This window comes from Anabrus simplex, chromosome 2 (assembly GCF_040414725.1).
Source record: "Anabrus simplex isolate iqAnaSimp1 chromosome 2, ASM4041472v1, whole genome shotgun sequence".
In the NCBI taxonomy this organism is placed as follows: domain Eukaryota; kingdom Metazoa; phylum Arthropoda; class Insecta; order Orthoptera; family Tettigoniidae; genus Anabrus; species Anabrus simplex.
Genome location: NC_090266.1, coordinates 1,173,136,556 through 1,173,151,308, shown reverse-complemented (window position 1 = coordinate 1,173,151,308; position 14,753 = coordinate 1,173,136,556). Strand labels below are relative to the sequence as shown.

Below are 14,753 nucleotides of genomic sequence, written 5' to 3'. Positions count from 1 at the left end.
CATAAAGCCCTTCATGCACCAACCGCCACTGGCTGCACAACACTAAATCTGTAAGGATACAGGCGCAGGTCTTTTTTGAATATTTTCGACACGACGATCTCTTAACTGTACAGATAAATGGTGTTGAGATTTCATCGCATTTCGTTGCAGGCTTTCCTTCACTCGAGCAACGTTACCTGGTGTTCGACCTCCTTTCGGATAGTTACGCGTTTTATTCGCTACAGAGTCCCTTTCACGCAGTTTTTCCACTAAGCTTTGCATTGCAGTCTTTGCTGTAGCTTTTGCCAAAACACTTTCAATCTTAAACTCTAGCGCAAGGAGTTTCTCACATGTTTTCCACGAATCTTGTTTCGCATAACACTCAAAAATGAACACGCGCTGTTTTATCTTTAGCACCATTTTGTGTTTCATTCAACTAGTCACTAAACACGTCTCTTCCTCTCACTCACTCGTAATGACACAGCGACGTACTCGGGAAATACAAACGCTAGACGTGTGACAGCAACCGATTGGTGCATCGAAATCACTGTTTCCAGCATTTCCTGTGATGGGCAGTTCTCCTGTTTATTAATGAGGATCAGTTCCGCGTCAGTCTTATATATATTTTCCGGGCCAGTTTTATTTTGCCCACCGTGTACATACAGACAATAGTTCAATGTATAAAGTCCAGCTATAATTTATTGTTGTTCTATATGGTTCCTGGCGAGGTCTGATGCTTGCCTTCAAGGTAATGTGAAATGAAAGATTATGGAGGATTATTGAAGTGGGAAACGTAATATAAACCGGAGTACTTGGAGGAAGTCTATCCTACCTCAATTTGTTACCGCACAGACGTTTAAATCCGCGTGAATTATGCAGAGTTGTGGCCCCCGCTAGCCATAAATCTCTGTATCTATTCCTTTTATTTTCAGTAATTTTTAATCAATTTTCTTAGATAAGTTTAGAGGTAGCTGAAATTCTGTTTATCGTGCGAAAGAGGGCGGGTATTAAACCACTTCTAGAACTACGAAAAAAACCTCTTTACAGTGAAGTAAGGAAGCTTTATTTGTAACGACACCTCTCGAGAACTACTTGCTGACAGGACAATTGATCAAGAAGTGGGTGCGAAATGTGACGTTACAGGGCGCAGAATATTCCAAGATGATTTCTACTTCACACTATTGCTGACTTCTCGGAATTCGAAGCGGCTGCGCCACACCTATTCACTTTAATGCTCCCAGCAAGAAAGGAGTGAGTCACGCTGTGATGTTAAGCTGGGTTGACATCATTGAATAATTTAATATCCTGTGTGCCTTTGTGTGCTAGTAACATCATTGGAACTGTCGTTATTCTACGGCATTTGATGGAATCGACGACCAAGGGCTTCTCTTCCCCATGACCTTAGTTATGATTTAATATTCTTGTACAACAATTTTGGAACAGTCTACAATTGGAGGATTTCTTACTCAGGCAACTTTTTAATTGAGCGTTTACCCTTGCTTTTCTCATTTCCGGATATTTTAAGACAGCATAGTACTCCTTGCATTAATTGATTTTTTAAATCGCTGTGTTTTTAACTTTTTATTCCTACTATTTCGACTACTTTCTAGTTATGTTGCTGGAACAGCGATGACTGTTAAAACAATTTTAACAGTTTATTCAGTGGCACTTGCCCATTGTTAGAACAGTATCCAGGCCGTGCCAGTTGTGCTAGTTCAAAACCTTATTGTCCGGTTAGCATGCTGGCCTTTGGTCCAAGGGATACCGGGTTCGATTCCCGGTCGGGTCCGGGTTTTTAATTTTCACCAGTTAATTCCTATGGCTTGAGGGCTGGGTGTTTGCGACGTCTTCAGCATTAGGTTTTATCTGTGATAGGGGCCCCATCCCCACATACGCGCAGGTCACCTATACGGAGTCAACTCGAAAGACCTGCGCCAGGCCTCTCCGGGGGCCACACACCATTTATTTATAACCTTGTTACTTGATGATTTCTTGTTCTGAACCAATACAGTACAGTCAGCGGTACAAATAAAACTTCATTGGATTCTCATTTTACAAGAGACGAAATGACAGCAGAAAAGTTTGCAGATTCAAGTGGAAGAAATGCGAATAAGAATGAGGAGGCTGTGTACAGTGAATGAAGAATCATACAGAAAAATGCAAAGAAGCCAGTAGTGATGATGAAGGTACGCTATTAATTTAATTTGTACTTTTTATTTTACCTTAGTTTTATTCACAATAAATCTAGTCATCATCCACTTCCTTAAACCTTAGATAATTTTCCTTGTATTATGATTTTTGTAACTTTTAACAATAAAATACTAGCTGCCTGAAAAGCTAGGTGCTAAAATTATTTGGTGGGAATTCATTTTATTTTCTATTAAGTTCTATTTAAATGTTACATTTTACCACTTTGAGTCTTTTGCTCAAATCCAAGTAACAGGCGTGTTACATTAGTTGACTTTACTTTTACTTTTTGTCAAAAAATGTTAACAAAAGGACGTATTGACACGTGTTTTATCGTCCTTTAAATATTTCTTGTAAATATAACCAGGTATTTTTCTTTTATTGTTTTCCAGACATTGTCTCGCTTAGAAGCAGCGCGTCAACAAGCACTGGAACGTTACCACAGCACCTTTCAAGTAAGAAAATTGAAAGTATCGTCTCCAATGGACTTGCTTGTTGTGAATACCACAGCTAAACAAAAACATTCATTATATTTACAAGCAGCTTGGTAGATATATGCTACAAGATACTGCATTTCTCAATGTGGAACACCGTCAATTTCTCCAGCTAATGCAACAACGGTTATAGTCCCCGAAATAGAAAATAAATTGGAGGTACTTTACCGAACACCGTTCACGAGGAAGGAAAAAGCAAGTGTTCTTCAGTGTGAAACAATAAATTTGTTTGTGTAGGAACCGATGTACGATCCAATGCCTATAATGAACCAGTAGTCTGCTTAACATTAATAACAGCAACAGTGGGAGTTTACTTGTTGGATACTGTGGATACATCAAGAAAGGAAGGCATGATCGTGATAACTAATTGCTGTAAGGCATAGCTTGTTAATAGTGGAGGGGGCAAAGAAAAGTTTTGTTTTGTTTGCTAGGGGCTTTACGTCGCACCGACACAGATAGGTCTTACGGCGACGATGGGATAGGAAAGGCCTAGGAGTTGGAAGGAAGCGGCCGTGGCCTTAATTAAGGTACAGCCCCAGCATTTGCCTGGTGTGAAAATGGGAAACCACGGAAAACCATCTTCAGGGCTGCCGACAGTGGGATTCGAACCCCCTATCTCCCGGATGCGAGCTCACAGCCGCGCGCCTCTACGCGCACGGCCAACTCGCCCGGTGCAAAGAAAAGTACAATTGAAAAGTTTATCCTAATGTATTCCCCATTATGGAACAAATTTTGACTGCTCAACACCATGTATTTTCGTTGTCTATGAGTGGCGCCATTATGTGAAAAACATCTCAGGTCTGCGTTACCTGTGCGACGTAAAATACTTGTGAGTAGTACCATAATGTGTGGAACACAGCGAGTCTACGTTACTTTTGATTAGTACCGCAACATGAGAAACACCATAATTCCACTTTACTAGCGATAATACCATCACGCGGGGAGCACCATGTGTCGCCTTCACTTAAGACTAGTACCGCTATGTTAGCTACAAAATAGGTTTGTGATTAGTAGCAGCAGAGAGTAGTTCTGTGGGTTTACGGTACCTGTGATTAGTACTGTACCCATGGTGTTCCCCACATAGGTGTGCTAATCATGGGCGCCGGTGTTCCTCACATAGTGGGTACTAATCACAGGGAACGCAGACCCACGGCGTCGCTCATATAGCGGTACTTATCACAGGCAATACCCAGACCCGTGGTGTTCTACATTGAGGTTATTTATTTGAAGGCATACTGTACATTATCTGTTAGATACATTTACGTTGTTGTTGTTATTGTTGAATTAATTTAATCTTGGATAGTAAATATGTATGTCCTCGCCGGGCTGAGTGGCTCAGACGGTCGAGGCGCTGGCCTTCTGACCCCAACTTGGCAGGTTCGATCCTGGCTCAGTCCGGTGGTATTTGAAGGTGCTCAAATACGTCAGCCTCGTGTCGGTAGATTTACTGGCACGTAAAAGAAGTCCTGTGGGACTAAATTCCGGCACCTCGACGTCTCCGAAAACCGTAAAAGAGTAGTTAGTGGGACGTAAAACAAATAACATTATTATTATCATCTATGTCCTCGCTCGTGATGAAACTCCTTCTCGCCATTTAGAGACTAGCTATTATCACCGTTAAATTTTATATACTATTTTCAGAAATTCAGTGAACAGGGAAAGTCACACATCACTACAACATTATGCAAAATCATTGTTGCATTATCTAATTATTTCCTTAATGAATAACAGGAATTTCACTTTTTAAAAAAAATGAGAATACTGTCATTCCCATCCAAGGAATTGTGAATCGTAGCTTGTACGCTTAAACTTTGTAGACTGTAACACAAAAATTATAACATGTCAGTTTTCTTTGAATGAATAAATATAAGAAAACAAAACTGACTCTTTATATCGAGCGCAGAATAAATCAGACCGGGATATCTTGGAAAGATCAGCTTTTTGCTGCTATTGTAGTTTTATTTTTAAATAATGTATCCCAGTCTACACTTCATTGAGTAGTGGAGGAGAGCTTCCTAATCACAATGGAACGTCAATACTCCATCGCTTTTCTGCAAAGTGTGTTCGCTCTCTCGCTTGCTACGTAAGCTGCCTGCATTTGCGCCGGGCCCGCCCGCCGCACTGGGCTAGCACCAACGAGCGCCCAGCTGAGTACGGTAGTTCCTGGGAAGGTGGAGCATTGCGGGTCGGTTACACTGATTGTTTTAAGTTTATAATCATTGTTCATCGTTGTCGTTTTGAATTCTAGTCAGTGGATCGATTTTGGAAATAATTTTAGCCTTCAGTATTGTGAGTTGGATAATGCAGCCTCATTCAGGTCTGAGAGAGAAAGAGTGAGAGAGAGTGCCCGTCAATTGTAGGATTTACTGACTCGTATGTTTGTTTTCCCGGCTGAATAACGAACTTCAGGCATAGAAATTACTCTCAACGTTTTGATACGTAGAATTGTCGAAGGAGCGTAAGTAGCACATGAAAGACAGCTGTTACGGCAGTGGTATGGGTAACATTCCTATATGAAAAAAGTGTGGCTTTGGGGGATCTGACTGTGACAGAAAATAACAACATTGCGGATCATTGGCGAATGAAGAATTAGCAGGACACGTGCCAGGCCTCCGCTGATGAAAGGCATGTCCCATTTACTCCGTCCTTGCTGTGTACCATTGTTCCTTTTCCCCCTCTCCCCACCATCTTGAATTGCACAGCTATATTGCATTGGTACCACGCGCAGGCGCACTCATGTGAACTATTCGTGGCTTGTCAGTACGTCTGTAGTTGTCATGTTTTGCATTGATGTATATGTTCGAACGATGTCGTAAAGAAATTACAGTGGTATTAGAGTTGAGTTGAATCTAGTGACGTTCCATAGCGGAGTCCACGACACGAATGGCGCGTGGTAGTTTCGTAGAAAACACAAATCATTTGTTGGGGAAAATGCTTTTCAACTCTTTTCATGCACGGTATGAATGCTCTCGGATAAACGTTATACCTGCACTTCATATGACTGGAAAGGTACTTCTTGGTTTCTCAGGTAGCTTACTTTAAACGAAATCTTCGCCCTCGGAATATACGTTATTATTCGGAGGTGGTCGAATTTCATTTCAATGTTTATTGATTTGTCTGAACTATATTAGGCTAATTATAAATTATCAAAGCCATAATAATAACAGTGCTGATGTTATTATTATTATTATTATTATTATTATTATTATTAATCACAAACAGTCGTATCAGCACAATATTTACTTTCATAACCGGTTTTCGGACTGTTAAGGTCCATCATCAGTGTTAAAACTGTTTACAACATTTAAGTCCACATGAGCGTGTCGTCAAAATAAATTTAAAATGAGTTAACATGGAGACCTGTTGAGATCAACTTAAGATAAGAAAAAGAGAGAACAAGCGTGAGTGTGAAATTAATAAATAACAATAATGACTTTAATAAATAATAACTTGAATGTTGTAAATAGTTCTAACACTGATCATGGACCTTAAGAGTCCGAAAACCGGTTATGGAATAAAATAGTGTGCTGATGCGACTGTTTCTGATGATGATTATTATTAATAATAAAAACTTATCAGTGAACATACTGTAAAAGTACTTGTGAAATGACTAAATAACTAGGTAATTAAATAAAAATGAATGTCAGAATCCTCATTGTATATATTAATTGTTGTTACAGTGTATTTACGTGCATATCAGAATAAATACCTACTGTAGCTGTTTGAGAAAGGTGAAGGTTCACTGTAGGCCTATGACAGCTGGCTCAGGATTCATATTTAGCACGTATCTTGGCCGCCTGGTTACTGATTCATTGGAATAGGGTAGCCCACGGTTGGCGAAAGAAGCATATTTTAAGACGTTCAATTTTCTGGAGAACTACTGGTTAGGTTTTAAAAATAAGTACGGTACACCCTTGAATTTTTCTGATACACATTTCCCTCAGTCCACTCCAAGCTAGATTGCGCCAAGAGTTTGGTAGATTGTAAAATTAAAACTAAAATGATAATGAGCTGCTGAGCCGTTCAGTAGAGCCGGATCTTTTCAGTGAGCGAACCGTTGTGCGGCGCTCTGTCAGATGAACCACTTTGCGCACCTTTAACCATTCGTGCATTTCCGTACTCACCAGGAAGCACTTTGTGCAATGGAGACGTGATGGATGTTGCCGTCCGCAGTGAAGAACGAAGCTCCTGTGTTTAGGGAAGTGCTAGAAAAAGCGAAGAAAGAAATTTATAATTACGAGACCTCAAAATGTTGAATCTTGTGATATATATAACGTGAAATGTGTCCAAGTGACGAAAATGGCACGATGTAAATGAAATGGCACACAGGATAAATAATTTTTGCAGACTAACGTCTCGATGAAGAAGACTGGGTTTTTATTAAGACCACGAAAATGACCAACCACGTCTCATGTGGTTCATATATTTCGTAAGGTCCCTTGACTGGGGCCGATGACCTTCGACGTTAGGCCCCTTAAAACAAGCATCGGGTCACTTGACTAAAGATCACAGGATTGGCAGCCAGGTAAAATACAAATACAAGCTTGCATTATTATTATTATTATTACCGAGCTCGATAGCTGCAGTCGCTTAAGTGCGGCCAGTATCCAGTAATCGGGAGATAGTGGGTTCGAACCCCACTGTCGGCAGCCCTGAAGATGGTTTTCCGTGGTTTCCCATTTTCACACCAGGCAAATGCTGGGGCTGTACCCTAATTAAGGCCACGGCCGCTTCCTTCCCATTCCTAGGCCTTTCCTATCCCATCGTCGCCATAAGACATGTCTGTGTCGGTGCGACGTAAAGCAAATAGCAAAAAAAAAATTATTATTATTACTACTACTACTACTACTACTACTACTACTACTACTACTACTACTACTACTACTACTACTATGCAAATGATTCTTCTAGGTAGTCCCTGCCTTCATCCTGAAGTGTAAGATGTTAACACGTATTGAAGTAAGCCTGGTTAAAAAAAAAAACGCTCGGATTCGACTCTGTATTTTATGAATTTTCAACAATTAATTGACCGTAAAATGCAAAAGGTATCAATGTATTGGGAGGAAAATTGCGTTTCTCGTGATCTTTAACCACCATTGGTAAGGGTAATTCAGTGCATTTCAGCGTCGTCTATTGTGGTGAGTACCAGTGGACGCAGGAGATTCTAGCGTTCCAATTCCTCTTGTCGCAGTCCTGGAAATGTTTAAAGATTGTTAATTTCAGCTCCAGACAGAAGATGGGATGATTCCTTTATCGATACCACGACCGATTTCTTGTCAATTTTACCGTCAACGCCCAGTTTAACACACTCCAATAATACTGTTTATAAGGCAGTATGTTCACGGAACTGTTGACAACGATGTTCATAGACTCCAGAATTAAACAATGTTAGCGATTTTCGCATGTGTGTCACTATGATCTTCCCTAGCCACGTATTTTCGTTTCGTTTTCACAGCTTTTAGAATTATTGTAAGAGTCTGTTTGGGTTATGTACCTATCTATGTACTCTGATGTACGGTGGGCCTTTTACAGGGTAACACATTCTCTGTGCTTTGAGGTGCGGTGAAGGTGAGAGGGCAAAGGCCGTGGGCTATAAAAGGAACTGTCCCGGCCTTAGTGAGGACAATGTAAAACCATTATCAGGACAGCGGATTGTGGGACTAGTCCACCGCCTCCCGAATGCAGAGCTGTAGAGCCGAAGCCACTCTGATCGGTGAGGTGCCCGTTCCGTCCTTTCACCTTTTCCATAGCTAAATGGTTAGCGTGCTGGCCTTTGGTTTCAGGGGCCCCGAGTTAGATTCCCGGCAGGGTCGGGTATTTTAATCATAATTGGTTAATTCCCTTAGCATGGGGACTGGGTGTATGTGTCATCTTAATCATTTCCTCATCATCACGACGCGCAGGTCGCCTACGGAAGTCAAATAAAAAGACCTGCACCTGGCTAGCCGAAGTCCTCTGACACCTGCCGGCACTAAAAGCCATACGCCATTTAATTTTCACCTTTGACCGAAATAACTACCTTGCAGAAATTACAAATGTACTTATTAAGAAAGTCGAAGACTGGAAGGTTTGCTGTGCCTGGAAATGTCCAAGGAATTCCGCTTAGGGATGGCCATTGTACAGAATCGCTCTAGTTCAGGTGACGTCCGAACTTTGTGTATGTTGAGCCGAAGACCACAAGTAAGGTGGTGACCTAGACTGCTAAATACTTGTGCTTTATTGATGATGATGATAATGATAACAATATAATAAGGTGGAGATACCCTTGGTGGAATGAGGAATATGAACAAGCAATCCAATCTCCACAGAAGGCATACAACAATTGGAACAGCAAGAAGACAGAATAACTACAAAACATTCCTAGCAGTCAGAAAGAGACAGCTCAATTGATCAAACAGACCAAAAGAAAATTCGAAAAGGATCAACTACTTGAAATCGAGAAAGACTGAAAGAAACAACACGAAATTTCTGTAAGAACTTCAAAACTACTCTTACAGGATATCACCAACAAAGTCTCTGCTTCAAAAAAGAGAATGGACAATTGGCACTAAACAACCAAGAAAACTGCGAGGAACTCGCCAACTATTTTCAAGAACTACTGAACTCCCCAGCACGAACACAAATATTTTCACCACAAGAACCTGAAAATACTAATGCCAAATTCATTACCACCAGATGAAGTAATCGCAAGACAGATCAAAAGACTTAAAAATAATAAAGCATCGGATGAAGATGGAATCATAGCGGAAGTTCTCAAATCTACAGGCCCAAGCACCATAAAAAAATCACAAAAATCATGCAAGACATTTGGCAAACAGAACAAATCCCAGAACAGTGGGAAAATGCATTCATTCACACGCTACACGAGAAGGGAGGCAGAACATACGTAAGCAACTACAGAGTAATCTCACTTGTCATTTGCATACAAAATTCTACCCAGTGTCTTCTCGATAGAGCACAACAAGAATAACAACCGCAAATCGGACAATATCAGGCAGAATTCAGACCAGGGCGATCGTGTCAAGAGCAAATGTTGAACCTAAAGCTAATCCTAAGACATCAGGGAACTTGTAGCAAAGATTTAGTCTGCATATTTGTTGATTTCCAGAAATAAACCTATGATTCAGTTGATCGCGAATTACCCTTCGAAATATTGGAAGAGCAAGTTTTAGACATGAAAAACAATCATAAAACACACTGGCAGACACTAAGTTCAATGTTAAACTCATGGGGGAAATCTCAGATCCCTTTAAAATGAAAACGGGAGTAAGACAAGGAGATGGACTCTCACCTTCACTTTTCAACTGCGTCCTTGAAAAAGTGATATAAAACGGTGGAAACAGTAATTATTCTTCAAAATACACCATCTAATCCCTTTAGGCAGAGGAAAATTGGTGATAGATTGACTAGCATTTGCAGACAACCTAGCAATCTTAACCCAAGATATTTCGACAGCTCAAAATCAGATTTAACTTCTGAAAGAAACTGCGGAATGAGTCGGCCGTTGGATATATTTTGAAAATACAGAATACATGACCTGCAGCAAGCAAGCAAGCACCAAAATTCATCTTTCTTCTTTCTTAATCTGTTTACCCTCCAGGGTTGGTTTTCCCTCGGACTCAGCGAGGGATCCCACTTCTACCGCCTCTAGGGCAGCGTTTTGGAGCGTGAGACATTGTGTCAGGGATACAACTGGGGAGGATGACCCGTACCTCGCTCAGGCGCCTCACCTGCTATACTGATCAGGGGCCTTGGTGGGGGATGGGAATATTGGAAGGGATAGACAAGGAAGAGGGAAGAAAGCGTCAGTGGCCTTAAGTTAGGTACCATCCCGGCATTTGCCTGGAGAAGTGGGAAAAATGCCGGACTGAGTGGCTCAGACGGTTAAGGCGCTGGCCTTCTGACCCCAACTTGGCAGGTTCGATCCTGGCTCAGTCCGGTGGTATTTGAAGGTGCTCAAATACGTCAGCCTCGTGTCGGTAGATTTACTGGCACGTAAAAGAACTGCGGGACTAAATTCCGGCACCTCGGCGTCTCCGAAAACCGTAAATGAGTAGTTAGTGGGACGTAAAACAAATAACATTATTATTATTATTATTATTATTATTATTATTGAAGTGGGAAACCACGGAAAACCACTTCCAGGATGGCTGAGGTGGAAATCGAACCCACCTGTACTCAGTTGACCTCCCGAGGCTGAGTGGACCACGTTCCAGCCATTGTACCACTTTCCAAATTTCGTGGAAGGGCCGGGAATCGAACCCGGTCGTCCGGGGGTGGCAGCTAATCACATTAACCACTGCACCAGAGGCGGACACCCAAATTCATGGAGATAAAATATGGCAAAATAAAACGAATATCACAATGGACTCTAAAGAAAAGCCATTGTAATTAGATGCCAAAAGATGGAAACTGCATTCCAACTAATTCAAAATACCTACAATAAAAGCATGTATCTCCAAGCACACAAAACTATGACATAATACAGTCATTAAGCCAGAATGTCTCCATGAATTAGGATCTCTAATTTTGAACAGGAAAATAGACATTCGAAACATTGAGGAAAAGGAACGCACAATAATAAGAAAATTTCTAGGCCCAAAATTCGCCGACGGACAATAGACTCACAAGCAGACAGGAAATCAAACAATACACAAATATTCACAGTGACATTAGAAAACGCATGTTAAGATTCTATGACCTACTTGAGTTATTTCCTGTTGCTCCCTCTGGAGCATAGGGCCTTGGCGAAATTTCTACACACAGTACGGTTCCTGGCCATTCTCTTCACTTCGCTCCAGGTCTTGTCAACCTCTGCTATCCTCTTCATGCCAAAGGTCGTCATCAGGTTATCCGTCCGGTTTTGTAATTTCGCTTGAGTTTCTATAATCAGATTATTTAAGAAGAGCGAGTGATTAACCCACTGCTTCCGAGTGCCTTAACGGGGCTGCCATCTTAAGCCTGAGGCACCAGGCTGATTTTCTGTCGGGGTTTCTTCCCTTAACCTTTGAAGCTCCCACTTCTACTGCAAGGCAGCAGTTCCTATTCTATTTACCCAGAATAGGAGGTTTGCCCCTTCTGCCAGTTCCACCGTTCCGAAGTCCCTCTTCTCTGCCTTCACTGCCGTTGAGGTCTTCACCCTAACCCTGGTAAGGGTCCCTTACATGGGACTACCAGCAGGGTCAGCTGGACCAAGGTTTTTTTTTAAAGAGATGTTTCTCCTCTATCATTCGCCCTTTGTCCTGACTTGTGACAGGCAGAGCCTGGCTTCCCAAACATTGGGTTCAGGTTGGTGGGGTTTTAAGATTCTACGGCCATTTTAAAAAAAGCACCCAGACAGACTTACAAAATAGTCTATTTCTACGAAAACCGGACTAGTGCCAAAACAGACACAATAAAATGAGGATAGGTGAAATCAAAACAGATTTGAAACGGGCAAAAATTTCACCAGCAGATGACCAAATCGGGTCATCTTCAGATTCAAAGTTCACAAATGGCAAGTTGACCAAGAGGATGACCAAAGAAGACTGGAACAACCTGTTCGAAGACTGAAAGGAAGCCCACAGTAGAATAGAATACTCCCATTCCCTAGTTTCGGATCGCCTGGAACTGGTGAGAGAGAGAGAGAGAGAAATAATGTATTGCCATTCATATTTAATCTCAATAGATATTGATTTGTAATAGTAAACCTTTATTATTCTCCCGATCTTACAGTTTACACAACCTCATCGATCTTAACGGAGAAAAATGACAATCCTCAATTGGGAATAAAAGAAAAAGCATGCAAAACTACAATTACAGCAAGGACAAAAACCAGGAAACCTAGATGTCGTATACAATACATTATTAAGATACAATGATACCCCACACTGGTGGGCATAAGAGCACAAAATAAAGAGCACAAGGAAAAGTTAGTCCACTGGCTTCCCTGCCAGCTGAATTAAAAACAAAATAAAAGGGCAATTAAAAATAAATTTAAAAGGACAAAGTACGGCAACCTCAGGTTAAAACCATCTCATTTCCTGGATGCGTGATGGCATGTGTCACCCGCCTGAACTAGCATCTATTGCATATGCTAGTAAGTCTCTGTGTGGTGACATACGCCAGCACCTCCCCTTCTCCGCTACTAGTCAGCAGCTAGGAAGGTCGACAACTCCACTGTGCTGATTCAGTACATTGCTTATGTCATGACAAACCACTACACTAACTTCCTTCTCATGGCACAACTGAGACTTTGCCTTTAAGGCTACTGAGCATCTGTTTCTGATTCTTGTAAAAAAACGTACACAAATTTCCAGCACTTTTCCATTCCGCCACTAACCACCTCAAAAGCTTGTCTTCATTACACGGATGAGAAATCCACTCTAACTGTTGTTTATTAAACAGCCGTTTCTCTTCCAGCGTTTCTTTACACTCTGTCAGCAAATGAAAGTCTTTCCTTTCTTCACCACATAATACACACAACGTATTTACTTTTAACTTAGTCCAACCCTTATTAACATATACACCTAACAACCACCAGATTAGCCCTCTTCGCACCTCCCTGTTTACATTTGCCACTCTCAGATTTAGCATCTGATTAATTCTCAGAAACATTTTTAGGGTAGCCTTCTCCCGGCATTCGGCCTCCAATTCTTGTTCAACAATATCTCTCGCCCTCTTAATCACGTGTTTCCAATGCGTTCCCTTACTCCCGCTCCATTTAACGTTATAAAACTCGCCCAACCCCAGTCTATCTAAGGTGTTTTTCACCTTGTCCACCCAGTAGTCACCATAATTATCCTCCATTTGACTTTGGTAGGCCGACTGTAGGATCAGGACCAGTAACCAATCACTCTTTTTTAAATATCTATCTTAATATACTCTTTACAAACATCTTCGCACCTGCACTCGCGGTGCACAAGGGTAGGCCTGTAACAATCTTGCAGAACCTACTCTCTACCTGCTCTAATATCACACACTCTTTTTCTACATCCCAAACCTCGGAGGCATATAGTATTTTACCCTTCACCACCGTGTTAAATACCATGCTTTGAATAGCATAGCTTGCTCCACTAAATTTATTTTCCAATATCCTATTTACAGAGAGTGCTGCTCGGCCTCACCATTTGATACGCCAAATCTGCTCCATCCAACTGCCATTTCTACTCAGCATCACCCCCTGGTACTCCATTTCCACCACCTCGGTCTCTTCTCCGTTTATTCCCCACTTTACTCCCGGTCCACTTTACTCCCGGTTTCCTTTTATTCCCTTTCCTGCATACCATCACCTTAGACTTCTTACCATTAATCTTCAATGACAATTATTCCGCAAAACTCCCTACTTTATTCAAACTTTTTTGCAAACCTCCAGCTGTCAACGACAGCAACAACACATCATCCGCAAAGATTGATCCTGGACTTACTTGTTTGCCTAGCACCGGGTAAGCCCATTTTCTCTCTACATGGCCACCTAGTACGTCGTTTATAAACAATAGGAAAAGGATTGGCGACAATTTACATCCCTGTTTCAACCCAACTTTCAAATCAATCACTCCCCTCACCACCCCTTCTTCCACCCTGATGCTACAATAAACTTTCTCATATATACTTCTGATCGCTTTTCTCATCTTCTCTCCCACTCCAACCCTCCCCAATCTTTCAAACAGGGCCTCCCTACTCACTGTATCGAACGGCTTCTGGAAGTCAATTGTGGCGATAAATACTTTGGCACCTGCTTTTCTCACATATTTATCAGTTATGGTTCTCACGATCATTAAATTATCAGTCGTCATCCTCCCCTTCCTAAATCCATTTTGAAAGCACGATAAAATTGAGTAATCCTCTGCCCACTTTCTCAATCTGTTTGATAGAATACCCGTGTACACCTTGCTCAGGGAGTCCAGCAGTGTTATACCTCTCTAATTGCTAAGATTAGTCCTGTCCCCTTTATTTTTATAAATAGGATATATAATCCCCTTCTGCCATTCTTTAGGGAATTTCGCCCCTTCAAATATCTTGTTGAAGAGTGTTGCCAGACACTCTATCATATGCTTATTTTCTGCTACTTCCTTCCAACACACATTAGTTATCCCACTTTCCCCACCCGCAGTA

The 14,753-nt window shown here is 41.4% G+C and overlaps 1 protein-coding gene across 1 annotated transcript in view; it reads left to right on the top strand.

Annotated features, from left to right (window-relative positions):
- rut (rutabaga) overlaps window positions 1–14,753 on the top strand; it is a 1,268,721-nt gene that overhangs the window by 18,797 nt on the left and 1,235,171 nt on the right. The gene's annotated exons all lie outside the window — the stretch shown is intronic.